Source organism: Protopterus annectens, chromosome 5.part0 (assembly GCF_019279795.1).
Source record: "Protopterus annectens isolate FY-2018-M chromosome 5.part0, PAN1.0, whole genome shotgun sequence".
Taxonomy (NCBI): Eukaryota; Metazoa; Chordata; order Ceratodontiformes; family Protopteridae; genus Protopterus; species Protopterus annectens.
In genome coordinates, this window is record NC_056735.1 from 1,636,629,901 (window position 1) to 1,636,648,194 (window position 18,294).

Genomic DNA, 18,294 nt, shown 5'->3' on the forward strand with positions numbered 1-18,294 from the left:
AACTGACTATTGATGTGGTGACTTTCTGTTTGCAGGACACACACACTTTTGCAGCCACGTTCAGACACATCCGTATTAGACAAAGCAGTTTTACTGATTGACCTGCTTCTAGGGTCTTTGGAGTGTAGGTTGATACTGTAAGCATGTTTTTTTTTTTTTTTTTTAATAGACAAAATCATTGAAGGTACAGTTATGACTATAGTTATCCCATGCTTCAGTTTTAAGTTGGAGTATGTTATAATGAGTTAAACTAGCTGGTACTGTGCAGTCATAAGAGTGACACTTGACATTTTGGAGTCACCCTTCACGAGTAGTGCATTTAGTATATTTTTAATTTTAAAGCTGATAAGTCATGTCCACTCAGAGGAAGTATGATGTCCTTCTATTCATATGCTGCAGTATCCGTTACATGAGGGAGTCCGCCTCTGGTTGACTTGTACATCTAGCTGTTTTACCAAAGCTAAATGCTATTTCAAAGGTACGTGCATCGGCCTGGATCACTCTGCGTATGTCTGCCATAAACAGACGTCCGGTATAAAGTGGATGTCAGCACGCATCTACCTCAGAACTTTTCTGCCGCCTGTTTGACTGCCAGCTCCGGTCATCGCTCGCTTGGAAAGTGACCTTCTGCTTTGTCTGTGTTCAGATAACTGCCCCATAGGGGGTTTTGTTAACTTTCTTGCTACTGTGTTGTGGGTTAATGTCAGAAAGGGCAAGTGTTTGTTTGGAAGGCAAATTCCCCATAAAGGCTCACACGAGCTCTATTTATTCTGTCAAGGCCCAGACAACAGTCATACCACCTGCAGCATCTGTAATACCTTTGCTCCAAAGACCCTTAGGAGCCATCTTGTGCTCTTAATCTATATTTATAGAATCAGCATTTAAAACGCCTGGCTAGAGACATGGACCTGATGTCGGGACCTTTGGAGGAGCTGCCAACTAAAAAGGTCAAGAAGCCAAGGTGTGAACTTATGACTGCGCCGTCTGATGTTCTTCATGTTTCACTGTTGCAGTCATCACATTTGGGTTATCTGCATGCAGGTAGCCCTCACCCGGCCTGAATACCAAAGTCTTTGGATTTCTGCGTCGGATGCTGTCTCTTCTTCCATGCCGTCAGGTCATCGGGTATAAAACATGCAGCCGATGCCATTACATCAGTCTTTCTTGCCATGCAGTGCCCGAAGCAGAAGCAGTTCGCTAATGCCGGTCGGTCGACTACTGAAATTTTCGTTTTCGAGTTTCAGACCCTAAGTCTTCAAAAAAGATAAGTACCCCGTTGGGGATCCTTTTTCTTGCTCCAACCGATGTCAGTAAAAGTTAACAACTGTCTTACCTGTGGAAAGCAAATACCTCCTAGAGATTTTCATTCGTACTGCATCTCCTGTTTAGACCTAGACCACGATGTCCCTTGCTGTCTGTTTTGTGCCTTGTTCAACCCCCGAACTATTCGTTGGGCTATTTTTGCAGCTAATTACTTTCGGACTCTATCTCCGTACTCCAAAATGGCTTCATTAAGCAATCAGACTACCGATAATCTGAAAAACGTAAGGATAAAGACAGACCGCATAGGTCCAATACTGCCAATGACGCTTCCGTTAAGCTAGTTGCCAGTTCGCTGATACTCAGTGAGGCGCTTTCGCAGCCCCTGATACCCGCTACTTCAGATTCACAGGCCTCTACTGAGACCCATTCGGAGTCTGGTACGCCGCGAGATGCTTCTTCGACTATGGAATTTGCGGATGTCTCTACCTTGGATGGGTCTGGAGCTGCTGTGCAGGCACCCGGCTTCTGAGGATGTATTCAGACATACAGGCATTCATATTAAGTTAGACGCCTTTGTTTCCATCCAGAAGTTCCAAATCTCTCTGGCCTAAAACTCACACTACGCCTAGAAATCCGACAAAACCGCATGCTCAGGCCCATAGGCCTCAAAAACAAATGCTTAGAATGGCTGAAGACCTTATTACCTTAATTAGGATAAGCCAGCCTTCCCCCTCTGAGACCTAGAACTGAATTTCTTTCTGATTCTTCTGATCAGGAATCTGATATTTCTGCTCCTTCCGATTACCAGGATTTGCCCTTATCTACTTATGAGGATTCTGATGCAGAGGATTCCATTCCCTCTGCCTCCCCTCCAGAAGATCTTTCTTTCGGTGAAACCTTGCATACTCTTAGGGAGCATTTCTGCTGGGAAAACCAAGATTACTCTGAGTCCAAAAAGAGACTTTAGGGAGTTTCTACTCCTGCCTCAACACAGGCCTTTAGCTATCCCTCCTGCTCTGGACACTGTAGATGATGCTTTCTTGGAATCCGGCCTTACCCCAGACACTTTATCTCCAGCTCCCAGACAACCTGACAGGTACTACAGAGTACCTGACACTCACAAGTTCCTCTTCAAGAGTCCTTCTGCGGATCCAGAGACCATTTCCCAATGATCTAAAGGCATTAAGGCCACTGTTGCCAAAAATCCTACCCCTTCTGTTAGAAATTCTAGAGCCTTAGACAGATGAGGTAAGAAGGTGTACACTTCTGCTACTTTGGCCATTAGGGCTTTAATTGCCAGCTTCATATGTTAAAGTATCAGCAGCATGTTATAGATCTACTTAAACAGAAAATGATGGTGATTCCTGACTGTGCTGAACACACAGAATTACAAGATTTAATGCATTTGGCAGAACAAATTGGTAAACATACTTTGCAATGTGGTTTTGACGCTTTAGCAGCATTTTGCAGGGCTGCTGTCACTGGGTCTGTACTTAGAAGGCACGCTTGGCTTAAGGAACAAAACTTGCCAGATGATGATAAAGCTAAATTACTGGATGCTCCCTTAAACCAAGACCGTCTTTTAGGCAACAAAGCAGAAGAAGTCCTCAAAAGGATGGAGGAAAAAGCTAAATCTATGCAAACTGTTAGATTTCCTACAAGTACAGCCTCCCAGATTCGGTAGGCATTGGGCTTCAAAGAGGTGGTCCTTTCCAGTCCCTTCCAGGCCTTCTTAGTCAAAACCCAGAAACATCAGACCACCTAGGCTGCAGACTCACGCTACGCACCGACCTAAGCAGTGAGGGGCTCCCACTTCCAAAGCAGGGAGTAGTAAACCACCCCCCCCCCCACTGTAAAATGGCACAATGACTTAACTTTAACCCTTCCAAGCCCTGCTCAGCTACCTGCTCCCTTAGGAGGAAAGCTCGAGCTGCATGCAAAATACTGGGAACTCTTCATTACCCAGGACAAATGGGTTTTGAACATAGTTTCCCAAGGATACAGATTCCACTTCCGCACGCTACCAACCCCAAATGGTTGGCCAGACCTCCCCCCAAATCAATGGGCGGAGGCCCAACAGCAGGTTCTGTCTCTTCTCAGTATCAGGGCTATTCAACCAGTCCCAGCAGAACAAATGGAACAAGGTTTTTATTCAAGACTTTTACTGGTACCCAGAAAAGACAACTCCTGGCGTCCTATCCTGGACCTATCTATTCTCAACACCTTCCTGGAAGTTCCAAAATTCATAATGCTAACTCTTCGCCATCTTCTTCCTATGCTAGCCAAGGATGCCTGGCTGGCAACCTTAGACTTAAAAGAAGCTTACCTGCACATTCCAATAAGGGAATCTTGCAGGAAATACTCTGCACTTCCCTTTGGCTTATCTACTGCACCCAGGGTATTCACAATGTGTCTAGCTCCAGCCATTGCATTTTGCAGGCAGAAAAATATTCAAATTTACCCATACTTGAACGATTGTCTGATTCAGGCAGAAAGCCAGGACTTGCTATTACAACACCTGGCATTCGTAAAGAAACTTCTAACCTCACTGGGGTACACCATAAATTAAAAGAAATCTCACCTAGTACCCTGCCAACAGATTGTATTCCTGGGAGCAAGCTTGAACACAACTTCCCAGATGGCATTCCTCACTCCAGAAAAACAAGTTTGACAACCTACTTCAAACTGTTGGCCACAAAACCCCAGCTATCTGCAAGAAAAATACTGTAAGCCCTGGGGTTCATGGCCTCTTGCATTCTACTCATTCCATGTGCAAGACTGCATATGAGGAAACTCCAATGGTATCTAAAAAGCATATGGTGTCAACATTCTCAGGACCTGGAATCAATGATTTCTGTCATTCCTTGTATGAAGACAGAGTACCTTTGGTGGGCAGAGGCCTGCTGCCACAACAAGGGGGCTCTCTTTCACTTTACCCTCTGCCGCCCAAACCCTAACAACAGACGCATCAGACTATGCATGAGGGGCTCATATGGAGGGCACTGTATTCAGGGCAAATGGAACCTGAGACAGATGCACCTGCATATCAATCAAAAATAAATGTTAGCTGTACAGAATTCTCTGACAGACTTCAAAGACCGTATTCTTCCATGACAGCTATTGATAAAGACAGACAACACCACAGTTGTGGTCCATAAACAAGCAGGGGGGAACCCACTCGTACCCACTGTGCAGACTAGCCATGGCTCTGTGGAGCACAGCCTTGAGCTGCCAAGTATACCTACAAGCTCAATTCCTGCCAGGCAAACTAAATTCACTGGCAGACGACTTGAGCAGAAATGTCATAGACCCACACAAATGGAAATTTGAACCAAAAGTATTCAACCTCTTGAGGAACAAATGGGGGACTCCAGAGGTAGACTTGTTTGCTCCCCTCAGAACTACCAATTGGATAAATTCTGCACAAGAACTCCCCACAGTCAAGCTTGGAAAGTGGATGCCCTGTCCTTTATCTGGGAAAGCCCCTCTGGTTATGCCTTTCCCCCTCTGTTTCTCCTCTTGAAGGTTCTACTAAAGATCAAACGGGACAAGCCAAGGACAATACTGATTGCACCAGACTGGCCATGCCAGCACTGGTAACCCTCTCTTGTGCAGTATGACACTGCTGCAACCATGGCACCTGCCTCAGACCCTTTCTCTGCTGTCCCAGCAGGCGGGCCGTATTCTGCACCCTCAGCTTCAAACCCTGAACCTTGCAGCCTGGCTAACTCCTTGAGCTCTCCCCTCTAGCATTCCTCAGTAAGCAAGTGCTGGATGTCATTCTAGAGGCAAGGAGGCCTAGTACTAGAAAATCCTATGCTGATAAGTGGAAAAGATACCGTTCCTGGAGCCAGGCTCAGGGGATGGGCACAGTGGTGCCCAGCTTACCTCATATTCTTCAGTTGTTGTTGTTGTACTTAACAGAAATGCTCCCCAAGGGCCTAGCCTTCTCGTAAATTAAAATTCATGCCTCTACCATTTCAGCACATTATAATACTGAGCCACCCCTCTTCTCTCACCCCCTGCTAAAACAATTCCTTAGAGGGGCCAAAAGTTTAAGACCCCCGGGAGAGCTCCCACGCCAGCCTGGGACCTTAACTTTGTATTGGAAATTTCACTTTTTCCCCCTTTGAGCCAGCTGGAACAGCAGAGTTGAAATTCCTTTTTTGGAAAACAGCCTTCCTTCTAGCCATCACTTCAGCAAGAAGAGTGTCTGAATTACAGGCCCTCATGGCAGTGGAACCCTTCATTATATTCCATGAGGACAGGGTTTCCCTCAAGACCAATCCTTTCATTATGCCCAAGGTGGTGTCTAGTGTGGCCCTAAATCAGTCCATTCATTTGCCTACTTTTTTCCCTAATCCACAAAACAAAGGGGAACGAATACTGCACTCTCTGGACGTGCACAGACAACTTAGCTTTTATTTGGACAGGACTAAGCCTCTTAGAAAATCTGAACAGCAGCTAGTTTGCTTTGCTGCAGGGTCAGAAGGGAAGGCCAGTTCAAAGCAAATCATTTCCAAATGGATAGCCCATTGCATTCATTTCTGGTGCAAGCGCCATGGAAAGCCTGCCCCACAGGGGATAAGATCACATTCCACCAGGGCTGCATCTACTTCTGCGGCCTTTCTCAGAGGAGTCCCTCCCAGGGACATCATAGAAGCTGCTACCTAGAGCTCTGTACATACCTTCACCAAGCATTGCCACATGCCCATTTTTTCTAAATCCAGAGCTGGTTTTGCCACTGCAGTCTTGCAGGGCTTAATAGCTGCCCCTAATGCTCTTTAACTTCCTTCTCCCTTCCTTAGCTTTGGGAATCTACCCAAATGTGATGGCTGCAACAGTGAAACACGAAGAACATAGTACAGTTGTGTACACTTACCATAAATGTAGATGTTCGAGTGTATTCACTGTTGCAGTCCTGGATGTTCTTTGTGTTTTACTGTTGCAGTCATCACATTTGGGTTATCTGCTTGCAGTAGCCCTCAATCGACCTGATTAACAAAGTTTTGGGTCATGCATCAGTTGCTATCCCTTCTTCCGTGACGTCAGGTCGTCAGGGGTATAAAACATGCAGCCAATGCCGTTACACAGTCTTTCTTGCCGTGCGGTGCCCAAAGCAGAAGCAGTTCGCAAGTGCCGGTTGGCCGACACCTGAAATTTTCATTTTAGAGTTTCAGAACCTAAGCCTTCAACTAAAATCTAAGTACCCCATTGGGGAAACTTTTTCTTGCTCTAAACCAATGTCAGTAAAAGTAAATAATTGCATTATTTGTGGAAAGCAAATACCTCATAAAGATTTTCATTCATACTGTATTCCTTGCCTAGGCCCTGACCACGACGTATCTCACTGTCGGTTTTTTGCCTTCTCTAAACCACAAACTATCCGTCATGTGTATATTTACGCTTCTAAATATTTTGGTGCTCAGTTCAATTGTCCTGATATATCTTCGATAAGCCATCCAACTACCGACATTCCAAAAAAACACAAAGATAAAGACAGATACAGGCCGCCTAGTTCCAAAGCTACTGACAACACTTCTCCTAAGCTAGTCGCAGCCCCCCTATACCCACTGCTTCAGATTCGCAGGCCTCTACTGAGACCCATTCGGAGTCTGGTATCCTGCGAGATGCTTCAACTGTGGAACCTGCGGATGTCTCTACCTTGGATGTGTCCAGAGTCACTGTGCAGGCACCCTCTTCTGCGGGTGTATTCAGGCCTACTGACTTGCCTATTAAACTGACGCCATCATCATCTTCAAGGCCAAAAACTCGAACCATGCCTAGAAAACTGACGCCCAGACCGCATGGTCAGGCCTTTATGCCTAAAAAACAAATGATAAGAATGGCTGAAGACCTTATTACTTTAATCAGGGGAAGCCAGCCTTCCTCCTCTAAGAGACCTAGGACTGAGTTTGCTTATGATACTTCTGACCAAGATTCTGAATTTTCTGTTTCCTCTGATGACCAGGATTTACCCTTATCTACCGATGAGGATTCTGATGCTGAGGACTCTATTCCCTCTGCTTCCCTCCAGAGGATTTCTCTTTTGGTGAAACCTTGCATACTCTCAGGGAGCATTTTCATTGGGAAAGTCAGGATTTCTCTGATTCTAAAAAGAGGCTTAGGGATTTCTTACTCCTGCTCCAGCACAAGCCTTTAACCATACCTCCTGTACTAGACATTTTTGATGCCTTTTCGGAATCTAGCTTGGCCCCTGACTCTCTACCTCCTGCTCCCAGAAAACCTGATAGATATTACAGGGTCCTCACTCTCACAAGTTCCTTTTTAAAAATCTTTCTGCGGATCCTGAGACCGTTTCACAGGGACCCAAGGGCATTAAAGCTACTACTGCCAAAAATCCTACCCCTTAGAAGGCATGCTTGGCTTAAGGAGCAATCCTTGCCAGATCATGTTAAAGCGAAATTATTGGATGCTCCCTTAAACCAGGACCACCTGTTTGGCAACAAGACCGAAGAAGTTCTTAAAAAGTTGGAGGAAAAAGCTAAATCTATGCAAACTGTTAAAGAATTTTTACAAGTACAACCTCCAAGGTTTAGTAGGCATTGGCCTTCCAAAAATTGGTCCTTTCATGCCTCTTCCACACCTTTTCAGTCCAAACCCAAATCCAGCAGAGCTTCCAGGCTTCAGTCCCAGGGTACGCACAGAACTAATCAGTGGGGGGGGGGTCTCCACTTCCAAATCTGGGAGTAATAAAACTCCGCCCAATGGTAAACTGTCTCAATGACTTCTTTTTAAAACTTCCAAGCACTTCTCAACTGACTGCCCCTTTGGGGGAGAAAGATTGCTCTTCATGCAAAGAACTGGGAACTCATTATCCAGGACAAATGGGTTTTAAATATGTGTCCCAGGGATACAGATTTCACTTCCACACGTTACCAACACCAAGCGGGTGGCCAGATCTGCCCCCAAATCAGTGGGCAGAGGTCCAAAGGCAAGTACTCTCTTAAGCATGGGGGCTATTCAGTTGGTACCAGAAGAGAAAAGGGAAAAGGTTTTTACTGTAGACTTTTCCTGGTATCCTTAAAAGACATTTCATGGCGTCCTATACTTGACTTGTCTACTCTAAACACCTTTTTGGTGATTCCAGAATTCATTATGCTGACTCTTCACTAGATGCTCCCTATGCTAGGCAAAGATGCCTGGTTGTCAACACTAGATTTAAAGGAAGCATACCTGCACATCCCAATCTGGGAATCTTGTAGGAGATAACTACGCTTCAAAGCAGGCTACGCGCGCTATCAGTTCTCTGCACTGCCCTTTGGCTTATCTACTGCACCCTGGGTATTCACAAAGTGCCTAGCTCCAGTCATTGCATTTTGCAGGCAAAGAAATATTCAAATATACCCATACCTGGACTATTGTCTAATTCAGGCAGAAAGCCAGGACATACTTTTGAATCATCTGGCCTTTGTACAAAGGGTGCTAACTTGTCTGGGGTACACCATAAACGAAAAGAAATCACACCGGGTACCCTGTCAACAAATTATATTCCTGGGAGCAAGCTTGAATACAACTTCTCAGATGGCTTTCTTTACGCCAGAGAAACAAATTCATTTGACAACCTACTTCAAACAAATGGCCACCAAAACCCTGCTATCTGCAAGGAAAATATTTCAAGCCTTGGGGTTCATGGCCTATTGCATTCTTCTAATTCCATATGCAAGACTGCATATGAGGAAACTACAATTGTATCTAAAAAGCCTATGGTGTCATTCTCAGGATCTAGAAGCAATGATTCCTATCATACCTTGCCTATGCCTGGAATTCCTTTGGTGGGCAGAGGCCTGCCACCAAAACAAGGGACTACCTTTCACAATGCACCCTGCCGCCCAAATCCTAACAACAGAGGCATCAGACTATGTATGGGGGGCTCACCTGGCAGGGAAGTGCATTCAGGGCAAATGGAACCCAAGTCAAATGCACCTGCATATCAGTCAAAAAGAAATGTTAGCTGTACAGAATGCTCTGACAGCCTTCAAGGAACACATTCTTCCAGGGCAATTAATGGTAAAGACAGACAACACCACTGTTATGTGGTACATAAACAAGCAGGGGAGTACACATTCTTACCCCCTCTGCAGACTAGCCATGGCATTGTGGAACACAGCCCTGAGTTACCATGTGCATCTGTAAGCTCAATTCCTGCCAGGAAAACTAAATACACTGGCAGACGAACTAAGCAGAAACCTCATGGACCCACACGAGTGGAAACTGGAACCAAGAATTTTCAACTTGTTGACAAGCAAATGAGGGGAGCCCAGATATAGACCTGTTTGCCCCCCCCCCCCCCCGAACTATCAATTGGACAAATTTTGCACAAGAACTCCTCACAAATAACTTGGAAAGTGGATGCTGTGTCCTTCAGCTGGAAAAACCTATCAGTTTATGCCTTCTCTCCTCTGCCTGTGCTCTCCGAAGTACTACTAAAGATCAAACAAGACAAACCAAGGACGATTTTGATTGCACCAGACTGGCCACGCCAGCACTGGTACCCCCTCTTACGCAGTGCGTCACTGTTGGCCCCATGGCACCTGCCTCAGACTCGTACACTATTGTCTCAGTAGGAGAGCCAGATTCTGCACCCTCAGCTTCAAACACTGAACCAGGCAGCCTGGCTAATTACCGAAGTACAAGGAAACACAGGAGGGTTATGGCTGACAAAGTTTGCAGATGACTGCAAACTGGGCTCCATAGTAGAAAACACATCTGACACAGATATCCTTCAGAAGGGTCTCACAGAAACGGATAACTGGTGCCAGAGCCATGGCCTAAAGTTAAATGCCAAAAAATGCATAGTCATACCCTTCGGGAAAAACAAGGTTACCCCTAGCTACCAAATAGGTGGCAATCCACTGAGCACAGAAGAAGTTATCAGGGACCTGGGGACCCAGGTTGATAGTAGTCTGTCATTCGACACCCATGTAGCTAAAGTAGTTAGGAAGACCTTCTACATTGCCCACCTTATCATGAAGGGATTCTCATCTAGATCAAGGGAGGTCATAGTCTCCCTATACTCATCACTCATCAGACCAATGATTGAGTACAATGCCCCATTCGGAATGTATCTGACCCGACACTTGCAGCAGCTGGAGAGGCCACAAAAGGTCCTCACCAAAAGGATAAAGGGTCTCAAACATCTGTCCTATGCTGCCCGACTGAAAGAACTCCAGCTCTATTCAGTCGCCACCTTGCTCAGAGGTGACCTTTGCCTAACATACAAGGCCATGTCAAACCCAGATTTGATGAATATGCTGCACCTCAAAAATCTAGATCCGTCAGAGCCACAAGGGCGGAGACTTAAACCTCAACACGGCTATTAATAGGACGTGCTGGAGGGATAGATTCATCACCCAAAGACTCCCTATGCTGTGGAATAAAATCCCGGTATATGTGAGGCAGAGCACCTCGCTGGCCTTGTTCAAGAGAAATCTTGACCAATGGATGGGAGATCGCAGATATACCCCAGGGATTACCTCAGTGTCACTGCTCGACAGAGGCACAGCAAAATAATGGGTATAGTTCCCCATACTAAAGGGGTGGCGTAAGCCACAAAACTATGGGCTAGGCTTGTAAATGCCCTCGGGCAAGATAGCCTAGTATGAACCTATAATCTCTCCTTTACCATCTCTCAGTAAACCAGTGATGGATATTATTTTAGAGGCTGGCCTAGTACAAGAAAATCTTATGCTGAAAAATGGAAAAAATTCTGTGCCTGGAACCAGGCAAGGGATGAGCACAGCAGTGCCCAATTTACCTCGGATTTTACAATACTTAACTGAGATGCTTCACAAGGGCCTGTCTTTCTCCCCCATCAAAGTTCATGCCTCAGCCATTTCAGCTCATAATAACACAGCACCTCCCCTCTTCTCTCATCCACTGCTCAAGCAGTTTTTCAGGGGGGCCAAAAATTTACGACCACCCAGGAGAACGCCAATTCCAGCCTGGGACCTTAACTTTGTATTGGAAAAACTCACTCTTCCTCCTTTCGAGCCAGCTGCTACCGCAGACTTAAAATTCCTTTCTTGAAAAACAGCTTTCCTTTTAGCAATCACTTCAGCAAGAAGGGTATCTGAATTACAGGCCCTTGTGGCAGTGGAGCCTTTCATCATCTTTCATATGGACAGGGTGTCCCGCAGCACCAATCCCTCCATGCCCAAAGTGGTATCCAGTGTGGCCCTTAATCAGTCCATTCATTTGCCAACCTTCTTTCCTAATCCACAGAATAAAGGGGAACGGATACTACACTCCATAGATGTGCACAGACAACTTAGATTCTACTTGGAAAAGACTAAACCTCAAAGGAAATCTGAACAACTGTTGGTGGCATTTGCTGCAGGGGCAGAGGGGAAGGCTATTTTAAAGCAAACCATTTCCAAATGGATAGGCCATTGCATTCATTTCTGCTACAAGCACTATGGAAAAACCTATCCCCCAGAGGATCAGTCCCCACTCAACTGGGGCTGCATCTACCTCTGCAGCCTTTCAATTAGGTGTCCCTACCAGGGACGTCCTAGAAGCTGCTACCTGGAGTTCTGTACATACTTTCACCAAGCATTACCATCTGCCAATTTTCTCCAAATCCAGAGCTGGCTTTGCCACTGCAGTCTTGCAGGGCCTTATAGCTGGTCCTAATGCTATCTAAATTCCTCCTCCCATCCTTAGCTTTGGGAATCTACCCAAATGTGATGACTGCAACAGTGAAACATGAAGAACATAGTACAGTTGTGTACACTTACCATAAATGTAGATGTTCGAATGTATTCACTGTTGCAGTTATGGTTACCCTCCCTCCAGCCCCCTTACTTTTTTGGCTATACCTCTACCCTCCTTTACTATGCTCAAACGATTTTTGGTGTATTTGCTTTTTTGTTGGAGATGTAACCTTGTACATTTATAGATTTAATTGCTTCCCATTAGGGGGGCACCTGAAATCTGGGGCAAGAAAAACTGATGTAATGGCATCGGCTGCATGTTTTATACCCCTGATGACCTGACGTCACGGAAGAAGGGACAGCAACCGACGCAGGACCCAGACTTTGTTAATCAGGCCGACTGAGGGCTACTGCAAGCAGATACCCCAAATGTGATGACTGCAACAGTGAATACACTCAAACATTACGGTAAGTGTACACAACATTACTTAACCCTCCCTCCAGCCCCCTGACTTCTCTTGGCTCTACCTTTCCTTTTTGTTTGGTATTTTTATTTTTTCTGGTGTAGTTGCTTTTTGATGGAGGTGTACCATAACATGTAATTGCTTCCCACTGTGGGGGCACCTGACATTTGGGGCAAGAAAAACTGATGTAATGGCGTCGGCTGCATGTTTTATACCCCTGACGTCATGGAAGAAGAGACGGCATCCAACGCAGAAATCCGAAGGCTCTGGTATTCAGGCCGGCTGAGGGCTACATGCAGGCAGATAACCCAAATGTGATGGCTGCAACAGTGAATACACTCTAACATCTACATTTATGGTAGGTGTACACAACTGTACTTTCGAACCATTCCTCTCTAGGTCGTTGAAGGCCCAGAGACTGAGGCGGAATCCGCCGACCCTCTGCTGACTGGTACCCGGGGGGTGGGGTCATTAAGGATTCTGCCAGCACATCTCAAAGGGATCCACAGCCGTCCGACCTGGGACTGGGGGAAACCATGGCTTATAATCTCCGAAGGGCCGCATGGGGTTTCCCAAAACTTAGTCCAAGAAGCCGTTCTCTCTGACATTTATAGAGTGTCATCTGACGTCTGCTCCTCCTACTCTCCACCGTATCTTAGAGACCCTTATGTCGGAAGCCCCTAAAAAGAAAAAAACAAAAGACCAAACATACTGTTCCTTCTCAGAAGACCATGCCTGGTCAAATTCCTGACTGTCAGGCCTTTACCCAGGACCTCTAATGTGTTTATGCCCGTGCACCAGACATCTGCTCTTGCCCAGGCCCCTTCAGCCTCCACTCTTGAGTAGGCCTTTGCCAGATATTTCTTCTGAGGATGAGTCCCTTACCTACACCTCTCAAATTGCTTCTTCACTGGTGTATGCCTCCCCAGAGGAGGAGGAGCCCAATGGCACCGATTCCCCTGGGGAAGGCATCACCTTTGGGGAGACCATACCCCAAATGAAGGACTTTTTTAAATGGGATCTCAGTCAGGTTTCTGAGACTCAAAAGAGGTACTATGACCACTTGCAAATGGAGTCTCCTAACCTGTCTGCTGAGCCCGTGTCCTTCCTGCATTTTTGGATGCCGCCTTGGCTGCATCAAAATCACCAGACTCCCAACCCCCAGCACCTAAGCGCCCTGACAAATTTTATAAAGTACCTGAAGATGCCAAATGCCTTTTCAAGGCCCCTTTTACAGATCCATCTACTATATCTGTTGCTGCAGATAAACTTCAGAACTTCTCCCCTCCACTTCCTTGTTCCCTTCGGATAAGGAAAGCATAATTATGGAAAGGTTGGGAAAAAAGTTTATACCTCTGCCACTTTAGCTGTGAGTGCCATAAATTGTCAGACTCATATGGCCAAATACTCCTTTGGCCCTATTTGACAGATGCCATTAAACAATTTGGTGCTTTACCTGACTCTCCCAGTAAGGCAAAACTTGCTAGCCTTTTGAATTCTTGCAGTCAAGTTACTAGACACTCTATAAAGTGCAATTATGATGCAGTGGAGGCTCAGCAAGGGCACTGCATCAGGATTGGTCCTCAGGAGATTTTCCTGGCTCAGGCTGCAACCTTTGCCAGATTATGTTAAAGCAAAGCTTATGGACGTACCATTAGATAAGTCCTTGTTTGGCTCAGCTGCTGCAGAGCTCTATAGGCCCTTCAGGTCAAGGGCAAAGAGCTCCAGGACCTCCAACATGTATTTGTGTCCCTTGTTCCCCATTTCCAGAGGAACTACCAGGCCAGAACCACCTTTGTGAGAAGACCTTCTAAGCAGCTATCTTCCAAAGAGAAAAAAGACTCCAGGAAGCAGACCCCTTCAAGGTCGTCTCCCTCCACACCAGTTCAAAAGCAGCCCTTTCTGGCCAAACCTGGTAGTCTGTGACTACCAGACACTAAGTCCAGCTACCCCCTCTCCCTGCGTCTCTCCTTATCCTTTTCTGGAAACAGATTACCTAGGACTCTCTGGTCCTTTCTGTCATAAACAAGCTTGTTTCATGATCTGGGATTCCAGACTAACATTCAAAGGCTTTCCTCAACCCCCTCGAAACCAAATGGCTTCCTTTCCTCCAGTCTTGCATACACTCCTTTCTCAAGGCACAACTCAAGAGGTACCTGAAAATTTAAGAGGGAAAGGATTTTACTCCAGAATGTTCCTGGTTCCCAGGAAAGAAGGTCCCTGGAGACCTATCTTGGATCTATCCCATCTGAATACCTTTCTCAAGGTCCCCTCCTTTCAGATGCTGACTCTTCCTACTCTCCTTACCCTGATTCTTCCTCAGGCCTACATGGTGTCCTTGGACACAAAGGATGCCTACCTGCACATTCCAATCCACCCACTTTTCAGGAAATTCCTTCATTTCTCAGTGGGTTCTTCACATTTTCAGTTCTGTGCTTTGCCATTTGGTCTCTCTCTGGCCTCAAGAGTGTTTACAAAGTGTTTAGCCCAGCCATTGCCTTTGCCAGAATGCAAGGGATCCAACTCTTCCCTTACTTGGATTGATATCCGCATCCAGGCATCGTCCCCACAGTTGGTTTAACAGCATTTGAACTATGTCATCTCCCTCCTGAAAGGACTAGGGTTTACCATAAATGTTCAAAAGTCCTCAGTGACCCATCCCCCACCCCAAGGACCATGTGTTCGTAGGAGGCAGGATTCTCACACTGCAAATTATGGCCTGTCTGCCTCCAGACATGATTCAGACCCTCACTTCTTACTTAGAGGAACTTCATCTCCAAGCACTGTCCACCAGGGAGCTTCTAAGACACCTGGGGTTCATGGCTTCCACCATTCCCATGGTGCCCTTAGGAATGCTGCACATGAGGAAATTTCAGTGGTTCCTAAGGACAGTCTGGAAACAGCACCTGCACCCCCTGGAGTTTGTGGTCCCCTTCTTACCTTGCCTATCCAAGGAAGTAGAATGGTGGATTGTTCAGATTTCAAAAAATCCAGGCCTTCCTCTCCAACCAGGATCTGTACACAGATGCATCAGACTCTGTTTGGGAAGCAGCTCTTGGAGACTGGAGAGTGAGACACATATGGACCCACTTCCAACAGAGGGAATACATCAACATCAAATAAATGAGAGCCTTGATCTTTGCCCTGCAAATCTTCAAGGCTCGTATCCTTCCAGGAGTGCTAAGATGGTACACAGACAACACCACTGTGCTGTGGTACATCAACGAGCGGGGGGTGGTGTCAAAGTCCTAATTCCTATGTAGATTGGCTTTGCATGGATGGGAAATTGCCCAACAGAGTCAGGGGTCCCTCCTTGCCATCTACATCCCTACAGCCGAGAATGTGATGGCAGACTCAATAAGCAGGTCCCTGACTCAATCCCATGAATGGAGGTTAAACCGTGATGTATTCCTTGACCTGGTCCAAGATGGGGTATACTGCAGGTAGACTTATTTGTCTCCCCCATGAACAGACAACTCCCAACTTATTGCACCAGGGCATGCACTCCTGGGGCATGGAAGGTGGATGCTTTTTTCCTTCCCATGGAAGGGCACGTGTGCTTATGCACCCCCCTCCTTTCCTCTTCTACAAAAAGGTCTACTTAAAATTCAGAGAGAACAACATCAAATCTTGTTGGTGACCCCGTTTTGGCTAAGGCAGCACTGGTTCCCCTTCTACATCATCTAGCCAAGGGCAATCACCACAAGTTACCCCTCAGGATGGACCTACTCGCACAGGAAAAGGGAACTCTCACACCCCCAAATAATCCACCATGAACCTAACACTGTGGGTGATAGGGCATTGATTCCCTTTAGACACCTTTGAGAACATGCTTCAGGTTCTGCAGGAGGCCAGAAAACCCACTACTGGAAAATCCTATCTATCCAAGTGGAAAAGATTTTTTGTTTTGTGTCTAAAACATGACTTTCAGCCAGTGTCTGTAGAAACTCCAATGGTTCTGTCCTACCTGTGTGAATTAATGAACACTGGCTTTGTTGTATTCTTCCATCAAGGCACATATTTCTGTCATGTCAGTATGTTTGCCTTTGACTCCTCCTTTGGCTTTCAAGTTGAAAATCAAACTTTTTCTGAAAGGAGTTCTGCACATTAGGCCTCCAAGGAAGCCTATTCCCCCTCCTTGAGTTCTTAACATAGTGCTAGAAAAGCTTACCTTACCTCCCTTTGAACCAGCTAAGGACTCCACTCTACAACACTGCACATGGAAAACTGTTTTTTTGGTGGCTATTACTTCAGCCACAAGGGTCTGGGAACTCCAAACCCTCATGGCTTCTCTCCCCCTTTCACAGTTTTCTATAAGGACATGGTTTGCCTGTGTACTAACCGATCCTTCATGCCCAAGGTAGGTAATAAACTTTCCGTAAATGAGGCCATCAATCTGCCTACTTCTTTTCAGCACCATCCTCCAGAGAAAGGATCCTTCACTCCTTGGATGTGCATAGACAACTCAGATACTACTTGGCTAAGACTAAATCCATTTGTAAGTCAGGCTCTTTGTTTCCTATCACCCAAGAGTTTTGGGAGACCCTGTTTCCAAGCAAACTGTCTCTTCATGGATATCAAAAACTATTACCTTCTGCTACACAGCCAATGGTAAAAGGCTTACCTTCCTAGTGAAGGGCACACTCCACTATGTCCTCTTCTGGGGTTTTCTTTAAAGGTTTGGATACAGCTGCGATTTTAGAGGCAGCTACATGGTCATCTGTCCATGCTTTCACCAAACATTACAAATTGGATGTCATTTCCAGGTCTAGAGCAGGATTTGCCAAGGTTGTTATGCATGGCTTTGTGGAAAATGTCTCTGTTCCCTTTCCCAGTCCTTCTGTAGCATGAGCTTTTGCACTGTCCCTCATGTAATGAATACTGTATCATATGAATAGAAAGACTTAGGATAGTTGTGTAAAATCTTACCATAATCATAGATGTCCTTCTCTTTTATATGCTGCGGTATAGTTTCCTACCCTGCCTTCCCCCTGATGCTTGCCTGACTCCTGGGTACTCATTCCCTCCAGGCTGGTGCCTGGCGGCATTCAGTTCTGATGTAGGTGTGTGCTGACATCCCTTTATACCCAATGCCCATTTATGGCCAATGTACGCTGAGCAATGCAGACCGACACATGTACCTTCGCAGTAGCATTTAGCCTTGGTAAAACAGCCAGCCGTACAAATCAACCAGAGGTGGACTCCTTCACATAATGGATACTGTACCATATAGAAGAGAACATCCATCTATGGTTATGGTAAGACTGTACACAACTATTCTTTCTTTCAGGTAAAGCTTAGGAACCCTGATTTGGTTAAGTGACTTGCACAAAGTTTTGCATTGTATATAGGTGGAGACTGTGGGGATCAAATCCAGGGCTACTGTGTGATGCTCTTAACTTTAACTTTCAGTTTTCTACTGCTGGATTAGTGTTAAGTAGTCATGTAACAGAAGAAGATGGGTATGGGGGGAGGTGGTAGTAAATGCTGGAGGAGCATAGCAGAGCAATCCTTGTAGTAGTCAGTGCATTTTACTTCTAGTCTTTAGGGAAAGGATGAAGCCTCGTCGATAGAATATTTATTTAAACTGAGCAATTTTGATCTCATTTCTCTTCTACTTGATGTAGAGTCTGCACAAGTCTGTTGACAACACCCATTATGTTAGGCTTTTCATTCCTTAGTTTGACTCCTTTTAGGAGGGAGGAGCAAGAATAGAACATTGGTGTTGTGGTGTTCATCTCAGACTGCCGGTGGGTAAAGCTTTCTTTTTTAAATTGTCCACCCTTTGGCCTCATGCACTGCCAGTGAGCTTGACATGCAGTGATGGTTTTGTCAGCCTGTATGAGTGCTGCATTATTTGTCTGCCAGGTGTCTTTTTACACTTGCACTGT

The 18,294-nt window shown here is 45.8% G+C and overlaps 1 protein-coding gene across 1 annotated transcript in view; it reads left to right on the forward strand.

Annotated features, from left to right (window-relative positions):
• The window catches only part of PAXBP1 (PAX3 and PAX7 binding protein 1), a 1,009,737-nt gene that overhangs the window by 364,083 nt on the left and 627,360 nt on the right, over positions 1 to 18,294 (forward strand). The gene's annotated exons all lie outside the window — the stretch shown is intronic.